Here is a 15,810-nt window from a genome sequence, read left to right on the forward strand (position 1 = left end):
ACCTCCCCAGGAGACTTTGACTTAGGCTGTGGGGAAGGGGGGGGGCGGGGGCACCCCTAAAGGAGGGTTAGGATAGGGAATTAGGTTAGCGGTACTTACCTAATTAGCAGTTGGGATCTTCACCTCTTCCGGGCTTTGAACTGCCATGTGGCTGGCGGTAAATCATGCCGATCCCATCCCAGAATGCCCTGCCACAGTTTTGCTATTAGTGCATGCTGTGACAGGGCATGCTGGAATGTGTAGTCCCACAACAGCTGGAGGGCCACATGTTGAAACCCCCGATATAGAGGCTTTCTTCACGGTTTGTACATATATTACAGGATTCTCTGAGTATTTTGTTTTTTCTAAGCCTAGGAGGGAGAACTCCAACTATAGTACAGTTTTAAGAGGTCATTTTTAACTTTATTCAAACTTAGGGCCGTATTCAATTAGTTTCGCACCCGCGGAAAAGTTTCACCTGCTCGACTTTGCCGACATCGCGTGTTTTGGATGCAGAAACTTATCGTGCGTGTCCCCGCTATTCGCCGTATTCAATCACAAACCCTGCGAAAATGGCAAGCAGCGAAATCAGAACAGGCGGAAAGTGCTGAACCCCCCCCCAAAAAAAAGATGCAGTAACATAGGGAATCAATGTAGATGTGTACTAATAGCCCTAATAAAAGTGTTTGGGGTAGTTAAGTTGTTTAAATAGCTTCTTAATAGCGTCTTTGCACAAGTGGTGAAGAATGGCATTATGCTGTATTGTTTGGTGAAAATAAGTAGCCCAGTCAAATTTGGGGTACCTGAAAATGGGTGCAGGTATATTTTAAAGTCTCTAAAGTGAAGTTTTAAAAAAACTTGAAAAATGCATCTGCTACATGTACCTGCAATCCCAAATACACCCGACCCATCCTTGCAGACCCCAAGAAGTCTGTTTCGCTAGTTTTTATGCTTGTCCCCCCACTTTGTGCTTTTTCACTGCCAAAATGAAAGTACTTTTTTCGGGTGTTCTTAAGCTTTTTCCCCATTTTTTTTACAGTTGTCCTTTGACCCGCTATTCAGAGGCAAATGTTTTTCGCCTATTACATTGTATTGACTTTCTGCGTAGGCGAAAACCGGCTGGAGTTGAATACGGAGATGAGTTCCGACCACGCGAAAAGCAGTGATTGGCGATACTTTGAGTCTAGTTGAATACGGCCCTTAATATGAAATCTTTATGTATCTGTCTGGCACACTGATTACAGCGATTTACCCTCTGATAGGAAATCACTAGAGGCCTATGATGCCTCATCGCCATAGACACTGGACTGGGAATTGGGGATATAACCAGGACCTCTGCTCCATTAGCGGGTAAAAGCGGAGTGGCCGGCAGATGGCTTGTTTGTGCAATTCATCCTAAATCAGAGGTCAACTAGTTTTCCAATCTACCCCAATATGCAAAAATGAGCTAGTAATAAGACGTCATAATGTGATCTCTTGCCCTTGTGTTTCCCAACTAGTCCTCAGGGACCTCTAAAAGCCCCCCATACATACATCTGCGATGGATCGGGGCAATTACCAGTTTGCAAATGATTGGGGAAGGGGGGGGGGGGTTAAATGGGCGCAGATAGGTGGATTGGATAATCTATAAAATCAGGGAAAGAATCACACAATCTGAATAGTTTGTTGCGATTGCTGATGTATGGGCCCCTAACAGCACATGTTTTCCAGATCTCTTAATTGGTGCACATGTGTATTTATTACTGGCTGACATTTTAAACGATCCACAGGTGGTGCTAGTTATTAAACTTGTGATACTGAGGAGATCTGGAAGACATGCACTGCCAGAAGTCCCTTGTATAGCAGGTACCCAGCTTTAGAAAATCCCTGGAGCAGTGGTTCTCAAGATCAAACCTCGAGTATCCCCAACTGGTCATGTTTTGAGGATTTAGGCCCCCATACAACTACGGAAGGATTGCACGATCCTGTGATTGGCAACACTGATCTTCGATGTTCTGCGATCCATTGGAGGATCGGCAAAATTCTCCATGTTAAATTTCGCCAAACTGCAAACCACATCATATTTTGATCGTGATCGGCAAATCAATGAAATCAAACATGTTAGATTTCACCGATCCTGCAATGTTGGGTTGAAGGATTGCGGCGATCCATCAGTAGTGTATGGGCCCCTTTTCTGTCCGTGGAAGCAGGTGGTATAATTACTGTGCCAGCAAATTAGATGATTAACTCACCTGTGCATGACTAGAGTAATCCACAAAATATAACCTGTTGCTGGTACTTGAGGCAATGATTTGAGAACCCCTGGTCTAAAGCGGAGACACAAGATCCTCCAAAGATACTTTAAATAGCCTCAAAATTATCCCTACAGAAAGCCACAAGCAGGGTAACCCTTAATTGCATGGCAAATGTTATCACAAAATTCCCATTGATAAAGATGGCTTAAGGCCCCCATACATCAGCAATTGATGGCAGCAATCGATTGAAAAAGGGAAAGATTTTTATACTCAATCGAATGCAAACCGCACGATTGCTGCAATCAATTGCTGATGTATGAGAATCAGGATAAAACATAAGGCTGGAAAATATTTTGCAGCCCTCAAGGGAGCTGGGCAGGACCACATGTGGCCCTCAGAAAAGTGGGTTCTTACAGAGCTGACAGGCAATCTAGGGATGCCAGTAAAGATTATATATATATATATATATATATAGATATAGAGATATAGAGATATAGAGATATAGATAGATAGAGAGAGAGAGAGATAGATATATATCACAAATCTTTAATAGAAAGGCGGACGTACTAGCAAGTCATGTCTCCTTACATAGACTCTCCACCTAAAGCTGGGTACACAGATTATGTTTTTGAACAATTTGCCGTTTTCAGATAAAATTAAAATCGTCAAATCTGTTCACGCTATTGCGCGCTCCTGCGGGTTGTCCATCGCATCTTCAGATCTGCAGTACATGCAGGGTTATCTGAAGATCTGACTGACGACCCCATGCATTTGGATGCGGCAGGGGGAACGACATATCATGCCGTGTGGTGTGTACGGAACACACAATGTCATCCCATCACATGTGCAGTCGGCCGAGTACACAAGTCTAATGTGTACCCGGCTTAATGGAAAAGATCAGATCAGACTAGTGGTGGTTAAAAGTGATTTGCACAATACTAAAGCTACTGTTAAACAATTTCCACACTAGACATCCTGAACACAATAGTCCTGCCAATTGTTGCAGCTCTCTTCTAGTCAATGTCCTTCGCTAGAACTAGCACAGGGCAATATAGAGCTAGCAGATCCATCCATAGGAGCCAGCTCTGTAGCTGCTGCAACCACTACCTAGGTCTATGGAGGGTTCGACGGAGGAGGGTGTGGCGTTATGCGAGCACCCCCAAAGTTTTTAAAAATATGGCTCCTACGGATCCATCCACTGCAGGCTTGGACAACCTTTTGTTCACCATACCAATAATACAGGATGCTAGGAGGCCTGTCTTAAACATAGAAGCTCTTCACCAATTTATAAAGCACAAACGTTTCCGGAATACATCCCATACATATCAGCTTCCAGCAATGTCATCCACCTTCCTTCCTTGTATCTAAACCTGCTATGGTATTCACACATTATATTCTTCAGTATCTGCAAGAAATAGTAAGTATCTGGACAACCCTCCCTCAACACAGACTGTACATAGAGGCTGATACAGACACTAAGGGGTCTATTTACTAAGCTGTGTTAGGAGCTAAAGTGAACGGTGATAGGAGCCAATTGGCTGGTACCCTATCACCGTTCACTTTATCTCCTAAGAAAGCTTAGTAAAATAGACCCCTATAACTGGCAGAACAAATCTGCATATCAGATCAACACGCTGACCTGTCAGAGGTATTATCCGATCAGTGTGCACCCTGTACACTGAGCAATTCTTAGTTCAATGGGGGCGATTCAAATGTTAGCACTGGCAGCTGTCAGTGCCGATCGTCCGAGGGAGCAATCAAATTGTTGCTCCATTCAGGCGCGGCAGCTGTCTGTATTTCTGCTCGCCTCCTCCTGAGGTGCAAGCAGAAATGCACGATGTTTGGGACGCCCAAACTTATGTGGGCACCCTAACCAGGACTTTAGAAGAGTTTAGCCATTTTAGGCAGCTAAACTACCTAAGTAGTCGCGACAATTGCAAATTTGGGAGCCTATTAATTAGAGCGCCTTAAAAAACAATTGAATCGCTCCCAATGTGTGCTTTCTGTAATGGGATTGGAAAGTCGGGGGATCTGGGATATAAAATCCCGATCCGACTGTTCCGACTGACAGGAGTGTTTGGAGCAGTTTATTGGCTAATGTTCCTACATACACACTATATAATTATCAAGATGATCATAACAAAGAAATGTGGCTGATCCGCCCAATAATTATATAGCGTAAACCCAGCTTGAGTGCTAACAGACAACTGCTGCTAGTGCTCTAGTTATCACTTTCTCCAGTTACATCATTACTAAGTGTAAGTAAATATACTTATCCTAAATGCAACAAGGTGCAGTAACATTTTTTAGGGTCAGTTCTTCCCTGGCTCTCTAAGGAAGCTTTTGTGATTAGGAACCATCCAGAAATCTCAGGACTGTTGTTACAGTTCCAGCTGTGCTCAGAATAGGTTCATCCACGCCAGCACCCCAGGTACAATGGTTAAAAGGCATTTATTGCTACGGGAAGGCTTGCTGCCTTTGTAATCATCTATTTCTGTTTCCTATAGCAATTATCATTGGAATACAATAATTGATTTCCATATATTTCTAGAAAACACTACGCAAATGTAATATTAAAGGCTTTTTCAGTCCCCAGCCTTTAAAGTTATTTCTAAAACTTGATGCCAAATACGACTGTTCATCACTGGTGGGAATGTATGAAAGGGGTCTGGGACACTTAAATTAGTTGTTGGTCACAATCAAATGAAACGCAGCACTACACCACAAGAGACAGCAGGCAGGGGAGCTATGCAGCACTGCACCACGAGAGAAGATTGGTAAAGGAGTTATGCAGCACTGCGCCACAGGAGAAGGTGGGTAAGGGAGCTATGCAGCACTGCGCCACAGGAGAAGGTGGGTATGGGAGCTATGCAGCACTGCACCACAGGAGAAGGTGGGTATGGGAGCTATGCAGCACTGCACCACGAGAGAAGATTGGTAAAGGAGTTATGCAGCACTGCGCCACAAGAGAAGGTGGGTAGGGGAGCTATGCAGCACTGCGCCACAAGAGAAGGTGGGTAGGGGAGCTATGCAGCACTGCGCCACAAGAGAAGGTGGGTATGGGAGCTATGCAGCACTGCACCACAAGAGACAGTAGGCAGGGGAGGTAAGCAGCACTGCACCACAGGAGAAGGTGGGTAGGGGAGCTATGCAGCACTGCACCACAGGAGAAGGTGGGTAGGGGAGCTATGCAGCACTGCACCACAGGAAAAGGTGGGTAGGGGTGTTTTAGCTCACTCTAGGTGGCTCTAAGGTGTGAGTAAATTGGACATTTCTCTCTCCCCAACATGCTCAGTTTCAGATGGATTCACAAACCAGGTAAGCGCAGATGGCTTTTGCAATTGTATTTCCTTACACTTTCCCCACTAATAAACACATTCAAGTGATAAACTTTTAAATTTTGTATTTAGAAGTTAAAAACATGTTGTTACCAGCTTTCCACTAACTGCTCCCTCCGCTGCCCCAGAGATCTCGGCAGCCTTGAATATGTTATCACAGGATGGTGGATGCCCACACCAGCTTAGGTTAGCCACAGCGGACAATAAATCCACTTACTCCTTTGTGCCCGTCACCTACACACAATACGGAGGCTGGCATTTTGTAAGAGGAACCAATATTCAGTCTATTAGTAACTACTGTAACAAAGGCCTGAGGCACTGCCACCTGTCTCCGCGATGTCACTGGTTCCTGGGGAACTGACAGGGTTATTTTAGAAACTTTGGTTCATCCCACAAATGGCTTCCACCAATGTGTAGCAGTAGGAGACAGGTCTGCTTTAATGGAGTTGGGTTGGGGGTGGTCATCAATTCGTGTTCAGTGATTTCACTGGCGTGGAAATAATGTTTAAATTTAGATATTGCACACTGGTTCCCCTGTTCTTATAAGTGTCGCTGGGCGCCCCAACTTCCTCCGACGATAATAAATATATATGCACAGCAGTGACGTGCAGTGAGGTAAATAGCTGGGAAGGCACTGGATAGTATCAGATATACAGATACATTTATGAGCATTATAGAAAGGTGCAGCAGTATATAGTGCTGGAAATTTGGTGTGTTTTGATCAGAAATGTGCAGGAAAGGTAGAGAGGGGAGGCAGTGCCTCACCTGCCATTAACTTTTTACTCTGAGTTTTGACTATAAAAATGTTAGAATAAATCAAAGAAGATATTTATACTATTTTCTTTACATTTTTCTTAGGTATATTCCAGAGTTTGACTATAAAATTTCAAAGTATGACACCTGACCACACATTACTGATACATAGGGTTAGTTTCATTCATACCCAATTATAACCTATGTACGTGGAATTCAATGTGCTGCAAAACATATTGGCATTATACAGTGTGGAGGCCGGAGTTCTCTCCTGAAGTTTCCAGCTCTCCCCATGGGCACGTCATGATGTCTCTCCCATAGTTCCGAGGAGCAGCCGGGTGGACCGGACGCGGTGGACGCAGGAGTGGGGTTTAAGGTAAGTGTTGCTTTTTGGGTTGTTTTTGTGTAAGCGGCACTACAGAGGCATTACCATATGGGCACTACTACAGAGGCATTACTATATGTGCACTACTACAGGGGCATTACTATATGGGGGCATTATTATATGGGCACTACTACAGAGGCTTTACTTTATGAGCATTACTATGGGGGGCATTACCATATGGTAACTACTACAGGGGTAATCAGGGCATTACCTCAGGGGCATTACTATGGGGGAATTACCGGGGGGGGGGGCATCAAATTATTGTTTTGCCCCAGGTGACAAAAATCCTAGTTTCGGCTCCAGTGCCAGATTAAGATCCAGATGGGCCTGGAGCTGAAATTTTGAAGGGCCTATTGTGTGATGCCGCATGGGGTGTGATTTCAGATGTGGGGTGTGGTATACACAGGGGGTGTGGTCTGTACTGTCAGGTGTGGCTAGCACAATGGAGGACATAGCTACTGTCTACCGTCAACCACCTAAATCTCTGTCCCCTCATCACTTATATGAAGTATTCACCACCTGTTATGTTATATTGAACACAGAATACATTTATGTACTATATATATATATATATATATATATATATATATATATATATATATATATATATACACACACACACATAGTATAACGCCAATTTGCTCTTCCAGATTTCCTTTTTACGCAGTAAAATGATTAGACGAGTTCCTTTGGACTATGTTCTCCAATCTATGCAGGGGTCATCATACAGGCACAAAGTTTGTTTTTGGCTTGGCAGAATATTTGTGTAACATCTGTGTTGCTTCCTCCCCAAGGCAAGGAATGGTGAGAGGTTTGTCTGCTATAATACTTTTGACAACTTGATAACCCCCCCTGATGAAGGAGCCTCAGTTTCAAACTAACTTTTACCACGACTCTGGGAGAAGTGTGAAAGCCATGTCAGTGCTATGTGAGCTTAAATACAGATTGTCCATTGTGGGAGTAAAATAGCACATTCAGAAAAAAAAGAAAAGAAAAACCAATATATATATATTAAGATACAGATCTATCTACTGTGTATATTGATTGATGTGCATATTTTAACAATCAATGAACTTGAAATACAGCAACACCTACAGAACCCTTTATCCTGCCATCACAGTGTGTTAGCTTGGAGTCACTAATAAAATCAAATCCACACCTGTGAAAACACTCTAGAAAGAACCTGGCTGACCTCAATGCAAATATTTGCGTTATATTTTTTGTTTTAGAAAATCAAATAGACAGGAGAAAATCAACTTGTCTAAAAGGTAAGCCAACATTTCTCACACACACACAGAATATGTAATTTATTTTTGCTCTTTAAGTGATCACTTAAAACAACAATACCCTAAACCAGCTACAAAAAAATGATGAATAAAATAATTGCCACCAACATCGGACCATAATTTTATTCAAATATTCTAATTTCATTTGAATAGGTTTTCTTTGAGCGTATGAATTTCATAAAATCTTCAGGAGCAGGGGCGTAACTAGGTATTTAAAGGCCCCATAGCAAAAAGCTTGTAAGGGCCCCTACATACCACCCAATGGTGAAAAATGTATAGAACACATGTAACTGACAAGGAAGATGAGGTAAATGGCTGGGGAGGCATCGGCACACATGACGTTCTCATCAGAGCCCTCAAGCTCTGGGCCTCATAGCAGCTGCATCCCTTGTACCTATGGTGTTACACTTATGTTCAGGTGTCACTGTTGCTATTAAGATCTATGGTAGAGATCTAATAAACCAGAATAATAATCTTGTCCATTGTGAGGTGTTCCTTGCGTTACCAACATAGGCAAACGCAGGAGGGATAACCACAATAGAAATAGTAATATAATAGAATTATACTAGTGCTGCAAATTCTTCTCAGTATCACAAATGAAATAATTAGCACCACCTGTGGATCTTTTAAAATGTGTCAGCCAGTAATAAATACACCAACTAGGAGATCTGGAAAACATGCAGTGTTAGGGGTGCACTGCTATAGACCATCTATAGGCTTAATTATTAATACACTATCCAGTGCATATGAGACCAATATGTACATATATGTCCAGGGCAGTGCTAGGTTCTTCTGCTGCTCCCCCAAACTCCCGGACTTGCTCCCATGCTCTGAAATGGTGCCCACATATGAAATAAAAACATTCAGTTCAGACAGGATGGCACTACTGTTGCATCTAATGGCTTCCTGTGATCGCTGGTCCTATATATGCTGGAATTATAACACACAATACACTTTGTATGATGCAAAGCTGGATAAGTGCGAGTTATGCCATCTTCATGGACTGGCCACACTCACTCTAAAATCAAGCATTTGGAAACCCCCCCCTCAAGAAATCCTGCGTTTGCCACTGACCATGGCTACCTCTGAATATGTATGCACACAGACATTGTCTGTTACAGTATACAGTCCAGGGGACAGAAAATTAGAAAAATTAAGTTCAGACTACAGTGCGTGAATATATAGAGCATGGGAAGATTACATATAATTAGCTGTAGTCTTGTTGAATTAAAATTATTGTCTCTTGAAACCGACATAATAGTATTATTATGTACAGTATGTATTTATTTTCCTAACAAAGACGTATTGAAGTGTCCAACTTCTAGGTGACAGGAGAAACAGGAATGACATACAAACCGTACATATGAAATGAAGCACTACGTTACAGATGATGCAGATTTATCAAGACATGACACAAACATATTTCACATCACCCAAGTCAATCGTACAAGTATTTGGGGTGCGAAATGTGGGCACCCCACACAAATCACAGTCAGACTACAGTTTAAAATAATATGCCATAACAATATGCCAGAAATCAGCACAGTGTCACATACACATATGACGTTCTCACCAGACCCCCTCAAGCATTACACCAAGTAAAAAAATAAATAAAAGTGCAATTAAACATTAACTGGCTAAACAAAACTGCAGCGTAACTCCCTGCTTTGTCGGATCATCCTGCTACCAACATATAAATAAAAAATAAATAATAATAAGCTATTCAATTCAACACTGTTAGGTCAGAGAATGTCCGTCCTCCCGCCCCTTGCGCCTTAAACAGTGTTTAGTCGCGAGAACGGGCATTCTCCGACTAAACTTCCTGGCGCGATGCTGTTTCCACGGCGCTAAGGGCAGAAAACAGCATTGCCCCTGTACTTTTGTCAGATTTCTGATCGCACCCCTGGAGGGATGTGAGAAGAATACCTTAACAGTGCGCTGAATTGAATAGCTCGGCGGCATTTAATTTGCGTTCAATTGAATCGAGCCCTCTGTGACAGGAAATAAAACAAGGTGTTTTGAACGGAGATAATTATACTGATCCTCTGTTTTGTCTGCGCTCAGGAGGTGGCCCAGGTAAGAGATATAAATTCTGTTGTGACTTCGTTGACAATTATGTTGAGAGTCATTATTTAGGGGTCTATTTACTAAGCCTTGGATGGAGATAAAGAGAACCCAACCAATCAGCTCCTGTCATTTTTCAACACAGCATGTGACATGGCAGTTAGGAGCTGGTTGGTTGGGACTTTATCTCCATCCAAGTCTTAGTAAATAGACCCCATAGACACCATAATGTCAACAGATACATAATGTTCATCCCATAACCCTAAAATTTGTTTTGTCATCATTCAACATTATGGTGTTAACTTTGTGACGGTCGACACAATGGGCGGAATTCAATTGATTCTTGCTCCTGTCGGGCGCAATCAGCTGCCAGCGCTACATTTCAGCCCGCAGCCCCAGGCGGATGAGAGCTGAAATGTGCAAAAAGTGACCTGTTTGGGCGCCCAAACATCACTTTCCGCACTTTGGTAAGGTTTAGCCGCTTTACGTGGCTAAACCTGACCTCTATGGGCGCGACCAGCGCGAAAAACGGCATCAATTGAATAGCGGCCCGCAAACTCCTGTCACTTTAGACAGGAGATCCGGACCGCGTAATCAATTGAATTCCGCCCAATGACCACATACCAATGTTATATGTATGATAGTAGTAATAGAGTACAGCCTGAATGCAATACAAAATATTGCAGCTATGGAACCAGAGAGTGAAACCCTCACCCTTCTCCACCTGTTTGCAGGAACAAACACTATAACAAGTTTCCCCAAACTTTCCCTGGTCTGTCACTATGTTACGCTATATCCCCTGCTTATCCCGACTTTTACTCCCTGTAATGTATTGCACCCCTGTCTCCTATTGTCCCCTGCAGAGAAGCCTCCTCCTTCCCCAGCCTGTCAGTGCCTCCTCCCTACCAACCTCACAGACGGGATCAGAGCCCAGGCTGACAATCGGGACAGGTCCTCACCTGTGCACGCCCGGGGTGAGCAGATAGTGTCAGGGTACACAGGAATCCTCCTCCTCTGCGATCACCCCCAAACTCAACCGACCAGCGACAGACCGACTCCCATGCTCTACCTGCGATCCGCCAGGAGCCAGGACTTGTGCAATCACTGTGCCCTCCACAGCCCACACACTGTCTAGTCTGGAAGCAGTTCCTGAAGTTTCCCGTGTTGTTATCTCGCCTCTGATTGGCCGCCCCAGCCCCCCTCTCTGTTTGGCTATTGTACTTTCACTACTGATTGGTGCTAAGATTTGCAATTCAGTTTATGGGACAATGAGAATCAATTATAATTGATTTATTGATCTGCTAACTGGCAGTCTGACACTCTCATCTACTGCTGCACTGGCTTTAAAATGAATGAAGGTGTATAATGATAATTCAGTATCACTATGAAGATGCTGGCACTATACTGTATAAGTATATAAGTAAATGTCACATACTTCGTATATACTAATAGAATGTATCTTTGCATTTACCAATAAACTAGTATTGGGCACTGCGATTTTTTTTTAATTGTATGTGTTTTGATAACTTTTTTTTATTGTTTAATTTGTTTATTGTTCTATAAAAGAAGTAATAGTTATCCCTATTTATCTATATAATACTCGAATCGGGCAACTGCAGCGGAAGCCGTGGCTTGCGCCACTGGTTCTCACTATACAGACAGGATAGAACACCTGTGGAAGAGGGGGTTAGTATTACGGGGTGGGGTGGATGAGGTGACGATTCCATTTACTGGTAACTTATAAGACAAGACAACAACACCTTCCTGAGGATTTGGTCCTTTGGGTCTTATTCAGGATGGACGCATTGCCGCTGTTTATGCAGTTGAGCGATTATTAGTGGTCTGCGCGATTGCGTTTGAGTCACAATGTGCATGCGTCAATCTCCATTACCAGAATCGCTCGTAGTGAAGATTGTTTAGCAAAGTGATTAACAGAAACAGGACTGTTTGTGGCAGCATTGATGAAAATGTGGACGTGTCGCGACCATTTTCGTAGCATGTCTCTGTCTGCAACTGAGATCTCGCATGCACTAAAAATGGTTCCCAGTTCCTGCGGCCATTCTACACGACCATAGGGATACTAATACCTGTTTTCCACCAAAAACCCTGGTCCGACCTGGGTTTTCAGTAGGGATGTGCAGGCTCGGTTTTACTCTGATTTACTCGGTTCTTATCGCCACTTTACCGCAAATTCAGATTTATTATATTGGCTATCCAAAACACATGATAGGCGATAGCCAATAAAATGCAGTTTAAAGATCCGAGTAAATCCGAGTAAAAACGAACCCGCTCACCCCTAGTTTTCAGACATGGTTCAGACCCAGGTTAGACACCGTTTACACAGCACCATCGATCTGGGTTATTATCAGGTCAGCCTCGTTCACACAGAACCTGGGTCTGCCCTGCTGAACTTGTGAAGTCATAAAAAGTGGGAGGTGACTGCTCCACAGCCACCAATCAGCTCATTTAAGGCATGACCCAGGTGGGATAAGCCAGGTTGCTCCGTTTACACCGCACCATTACCCAGGTCCATCTTGGGTCTGAGCCTGGGATCTACCTGTGTGGGATTGCTTGGTCACTTGACCTGGGTTATTTTTCAGGGACTCTTTTATACTGAGCTGCGACCCGGGTAGACCCAGCAACAACCCAGGTTTTTGCTCTGGTGTAAAATGGGTATAAGAAGTTCGATAACCGACTGATCTGCGACCAAGCTGCATCTGTACACAGTATCTTGGAGTTGCAAGGCCGCCGGTAGGCGTCTCAATACAAATCCAGGAGTCTGCGACATTTGCATATTTTTGCACAGTCGCTGCGTAAAATGCACAGCTGCGGCGTCATTAGCGTACATCTCTGAATCAGGCCCATAAAGTGGACGCTTCTGCGACTTTTCCCACTGTGTATTCTTCTCACCTACGTTAAAAAATGGGGATTGTGCTAAATATGCCCCATAACAACTAAACATACATGCGCATATTCATGAGAAGACTAGAATTGTAAGCAGAGGTATTTAACTGTGCAGATTAAAAATAAAGCTGATAGGGATCTAATTAATTTAGCAGCTAAAAGACGTTAAACTTTTGGGAATACTTTAATAACCTAATTATCTCCCTCTTAATCTGGCAGCTCTGACAAGGCACACCTTGGTCCAGCATTGCCTTTAGCACCTTTACCTGTAAAAGGTATTGTACTATCACGTCTGCTAATCTTGGATGGTGATAAGTAATTAGGACAGATTACAGATCCTGTTTGTTATGGGTCACCAGGAGAAAATTAGTTGAGCCAATGATAACTGAAAGACACACAGAACATGTAACCTTCAAGGGACCTGGATCACTTTTATGGTTAAAGGTGCGAGAGTTATAAATCAACATTGCTAAATGGTGCAAATAAAACTATAGCTACCAATCTGCAATTATCTTTTTTTCTGTCCAGTGCATGCTAGACCATTATAAAAGACGTCTGGCTGGTTGCTCTATTGCAGATTTGCACCTTCCAGCAATGTTATACCGCTTTTCTACCTAAATTCCGGGTCTGACCCGGAGGTTGGAACAGAGGCCCTGATTCAGAGCCGGACGCTATTTGCGCTCGCTCGTTCAGAAAAAAGGGGTAGCTATTCAAATGAACCGTTCGCTCTTTGCGGTCTGTTCACGCCTCTATGTCTGAACGAGCGAACAAAACTTGCAGTCGTTTTTTTGAAAACTACGCCCCCTGGCCGCTCGCATCCTACGTCATGTCCACTATTTATTAGATTAATCGAGTACATCGACCAGCGTATGAACTGCTCACTATTCTTGGGGTTGGTTTTTGCTACCACAATCTTGGGAGCAGTTCTGGCTAATAACCCAGTGACGTGGTCAATGACGCTGCTGTATTAATTATGCACACCCATAAAACGCCCGTTTTGACCTTTAAGCACGCCTGCGTTCTGATCTCCACTCCCCGTTTTCAAGCACCTTCCCCTGTTACCACCCACATACGCCTCTTTCTGTCACTCAAATTTTCAGGCATTCGCTATTTTGCGAGCACATGAATTTCGACCGCACTGACTGGTTCGCGCATGCGTATAACGATCCGTACGCATGCGCAGTTGGGCAAACATCGCTCGGAGCGAACGAGCGGCCGCTTACGAGCGGTTCTGAATCAGGCCCAGTGGCCCTTATTCAGAGCCGGACGCTCTGACAGAGCGCTTGCTCTGAAGCAGGGCTGGGCTATTTCTTTTTTAGAACGGCCTCCTGGCCGCTCGCATAGCTGTGGGTGACCACTCACAGCTATAGCGAGCGGCCAGGAAGATGGTCACGATGGTCGTTGCCGCAAGCCCCAGAGAGATTTCGGCTCTAACAGAGCCGAAATCTCTCCCAATGACATCACTCATGATGTCAGTGGGGCCGCCCCCAAACAGAGGCATTCGCATGGGAACGCCTCCGTTTGGGCAGCCACTCCCCCGGCCCGCCCACCAAAGGGGGCATGCTGTCACTCAACATCGACAGCACGCACCCTTTGGTACGAGACCCGGAGCGACGGAGTGCCCGTCTCTATCCGGGTCTCGTGCATGCGCATGACGGAGCCGGCTCCGTCGTGCGCATGCGTACTGGCCCACCATCGGCCCGGTGGCGAGCGCACAGCGTTTGCAACCAGGTCAGAATCAGGCCCAGGATTCCAAACCGTATCAGACCTGGAATTTAGCCAGCTCTGACCCAAGATATTTCCGGTTCGACCCGGAAATCCAACCCTGTCCCCTTTTACACCAAGGAGCTACCCGGGTTAACCCTGCAATAACCTGGGTTTTAGCTTTGGTGTAAAAGGGGTATTAATAATACCCCTTTCACATATAAATACCAGGTTGTACCCGGGATTATATCCACGGTTGCATTCCAGGTGCAACCCGGCTGAGACCCCTTTCAGACTGGCGTCATCGACCCGGTTTATTGCTGATATCTCAGCAACGGTGTTCTGGTATTTTCACCACTATCTCTAATCCTAATCCCTATCCCTAACCCTCTCTCTAAATCCTAACCCAAACCCCCTACTCCCCTGCAAGCCTAACCCTGCATTCTCAGGCTGGCGACATTTCACAAGGCGTCAATTCAAATGCCGGGAGGGACTGCCAGGTCGGTCCAGTAGGGAGGGTGGGGGCAGTTCAGTTAGGCGGAGAGGGGGTGTGCTGACGCAATCTCGTCATCGTGGCCCCGCCCCCACTTTTAATTCCGATGTTACCGGGGTGCCGGCGGGCATTCCGGGGGATTTGCCTAGTCTTGCGGGGTGCCTGGGAGCGGCATCCGATCTTCGGTAGGCTCCTGGCAGTCCCGGGAGAGTAGGCAGTATGCTTTTGTCCCAGGTCTGACCCAGGATTTGAAACACAGTTTCAAACCGGTTCAGACCCTGGACAAGCCCCTTTTCCACCACAGCGGCGATCAGGGATATTCCCGGATCAACACCGTTCACACTGAACACGGGTGCAGTGCTGGCATTTTGGAGATGACATCACTCCCTTGCGCCGTAATGCGGCTCTCCTTTTGCTGTAAATGGGACTCGACTTGGACAATCCAGGCTACCCATTTACACAGCTGCTCACCCGGGTCGAGTAGTCCGGCAACGGGACTGCTGAATGTTGGGAGTTATGGCCCTAGTGAGTTATGGCCCTAGTGATGATGTACTTGGCAAAGACTTGTTTCTCATGATTGCGAGTAATAATCTGCCTGACCAGCAACCAAGGGGTGAAAAGTTTTGAAGTCATTTTGGTACAAGATGGTAAAAACTCTAGACAATAATGT

At 44.7% G+C, this 15,810-nt stretch overlaps 1 protein-coding gene across 1 annotated transcript in view; it reads right to left on the bottom strand.

Moving 5' to 3' along the window:
- FZD6 (frizzled class receptor 6) overlaps positions 1-11,188 on the bottom strand; it is a 46,673-nt gene extending 35,485 nt beyond the window's left edge. Inside the window, exon 1 of the mRNA XM_088442593.1 lies at positions 10,999-11,188. The gene's annotated coding sequence lies outside the window, so the exon portion shown is untranslated. The remainder of the gene's footprint in view (positions 1-10,998) is intronic.
- Positions 11,189-15,810: the final 4,622 nt, after the last annotated feature.

Source organism: Taudactylus pleione, unplaced genomic scaffold, assembly GCF_031769625.1.
Source record: "Taudactylus pleione unplaced genomic scaffold, aTauple2 ptg000314l, whole genome shotgun sequence".
Classification (NCBI taxonomy): domain Eukaryota; kingdom Metazoa; phylum Chordata; class Amphibia; order Anura; family Myobatrachidae; genus Taudactylus; species Taudactylus pleione.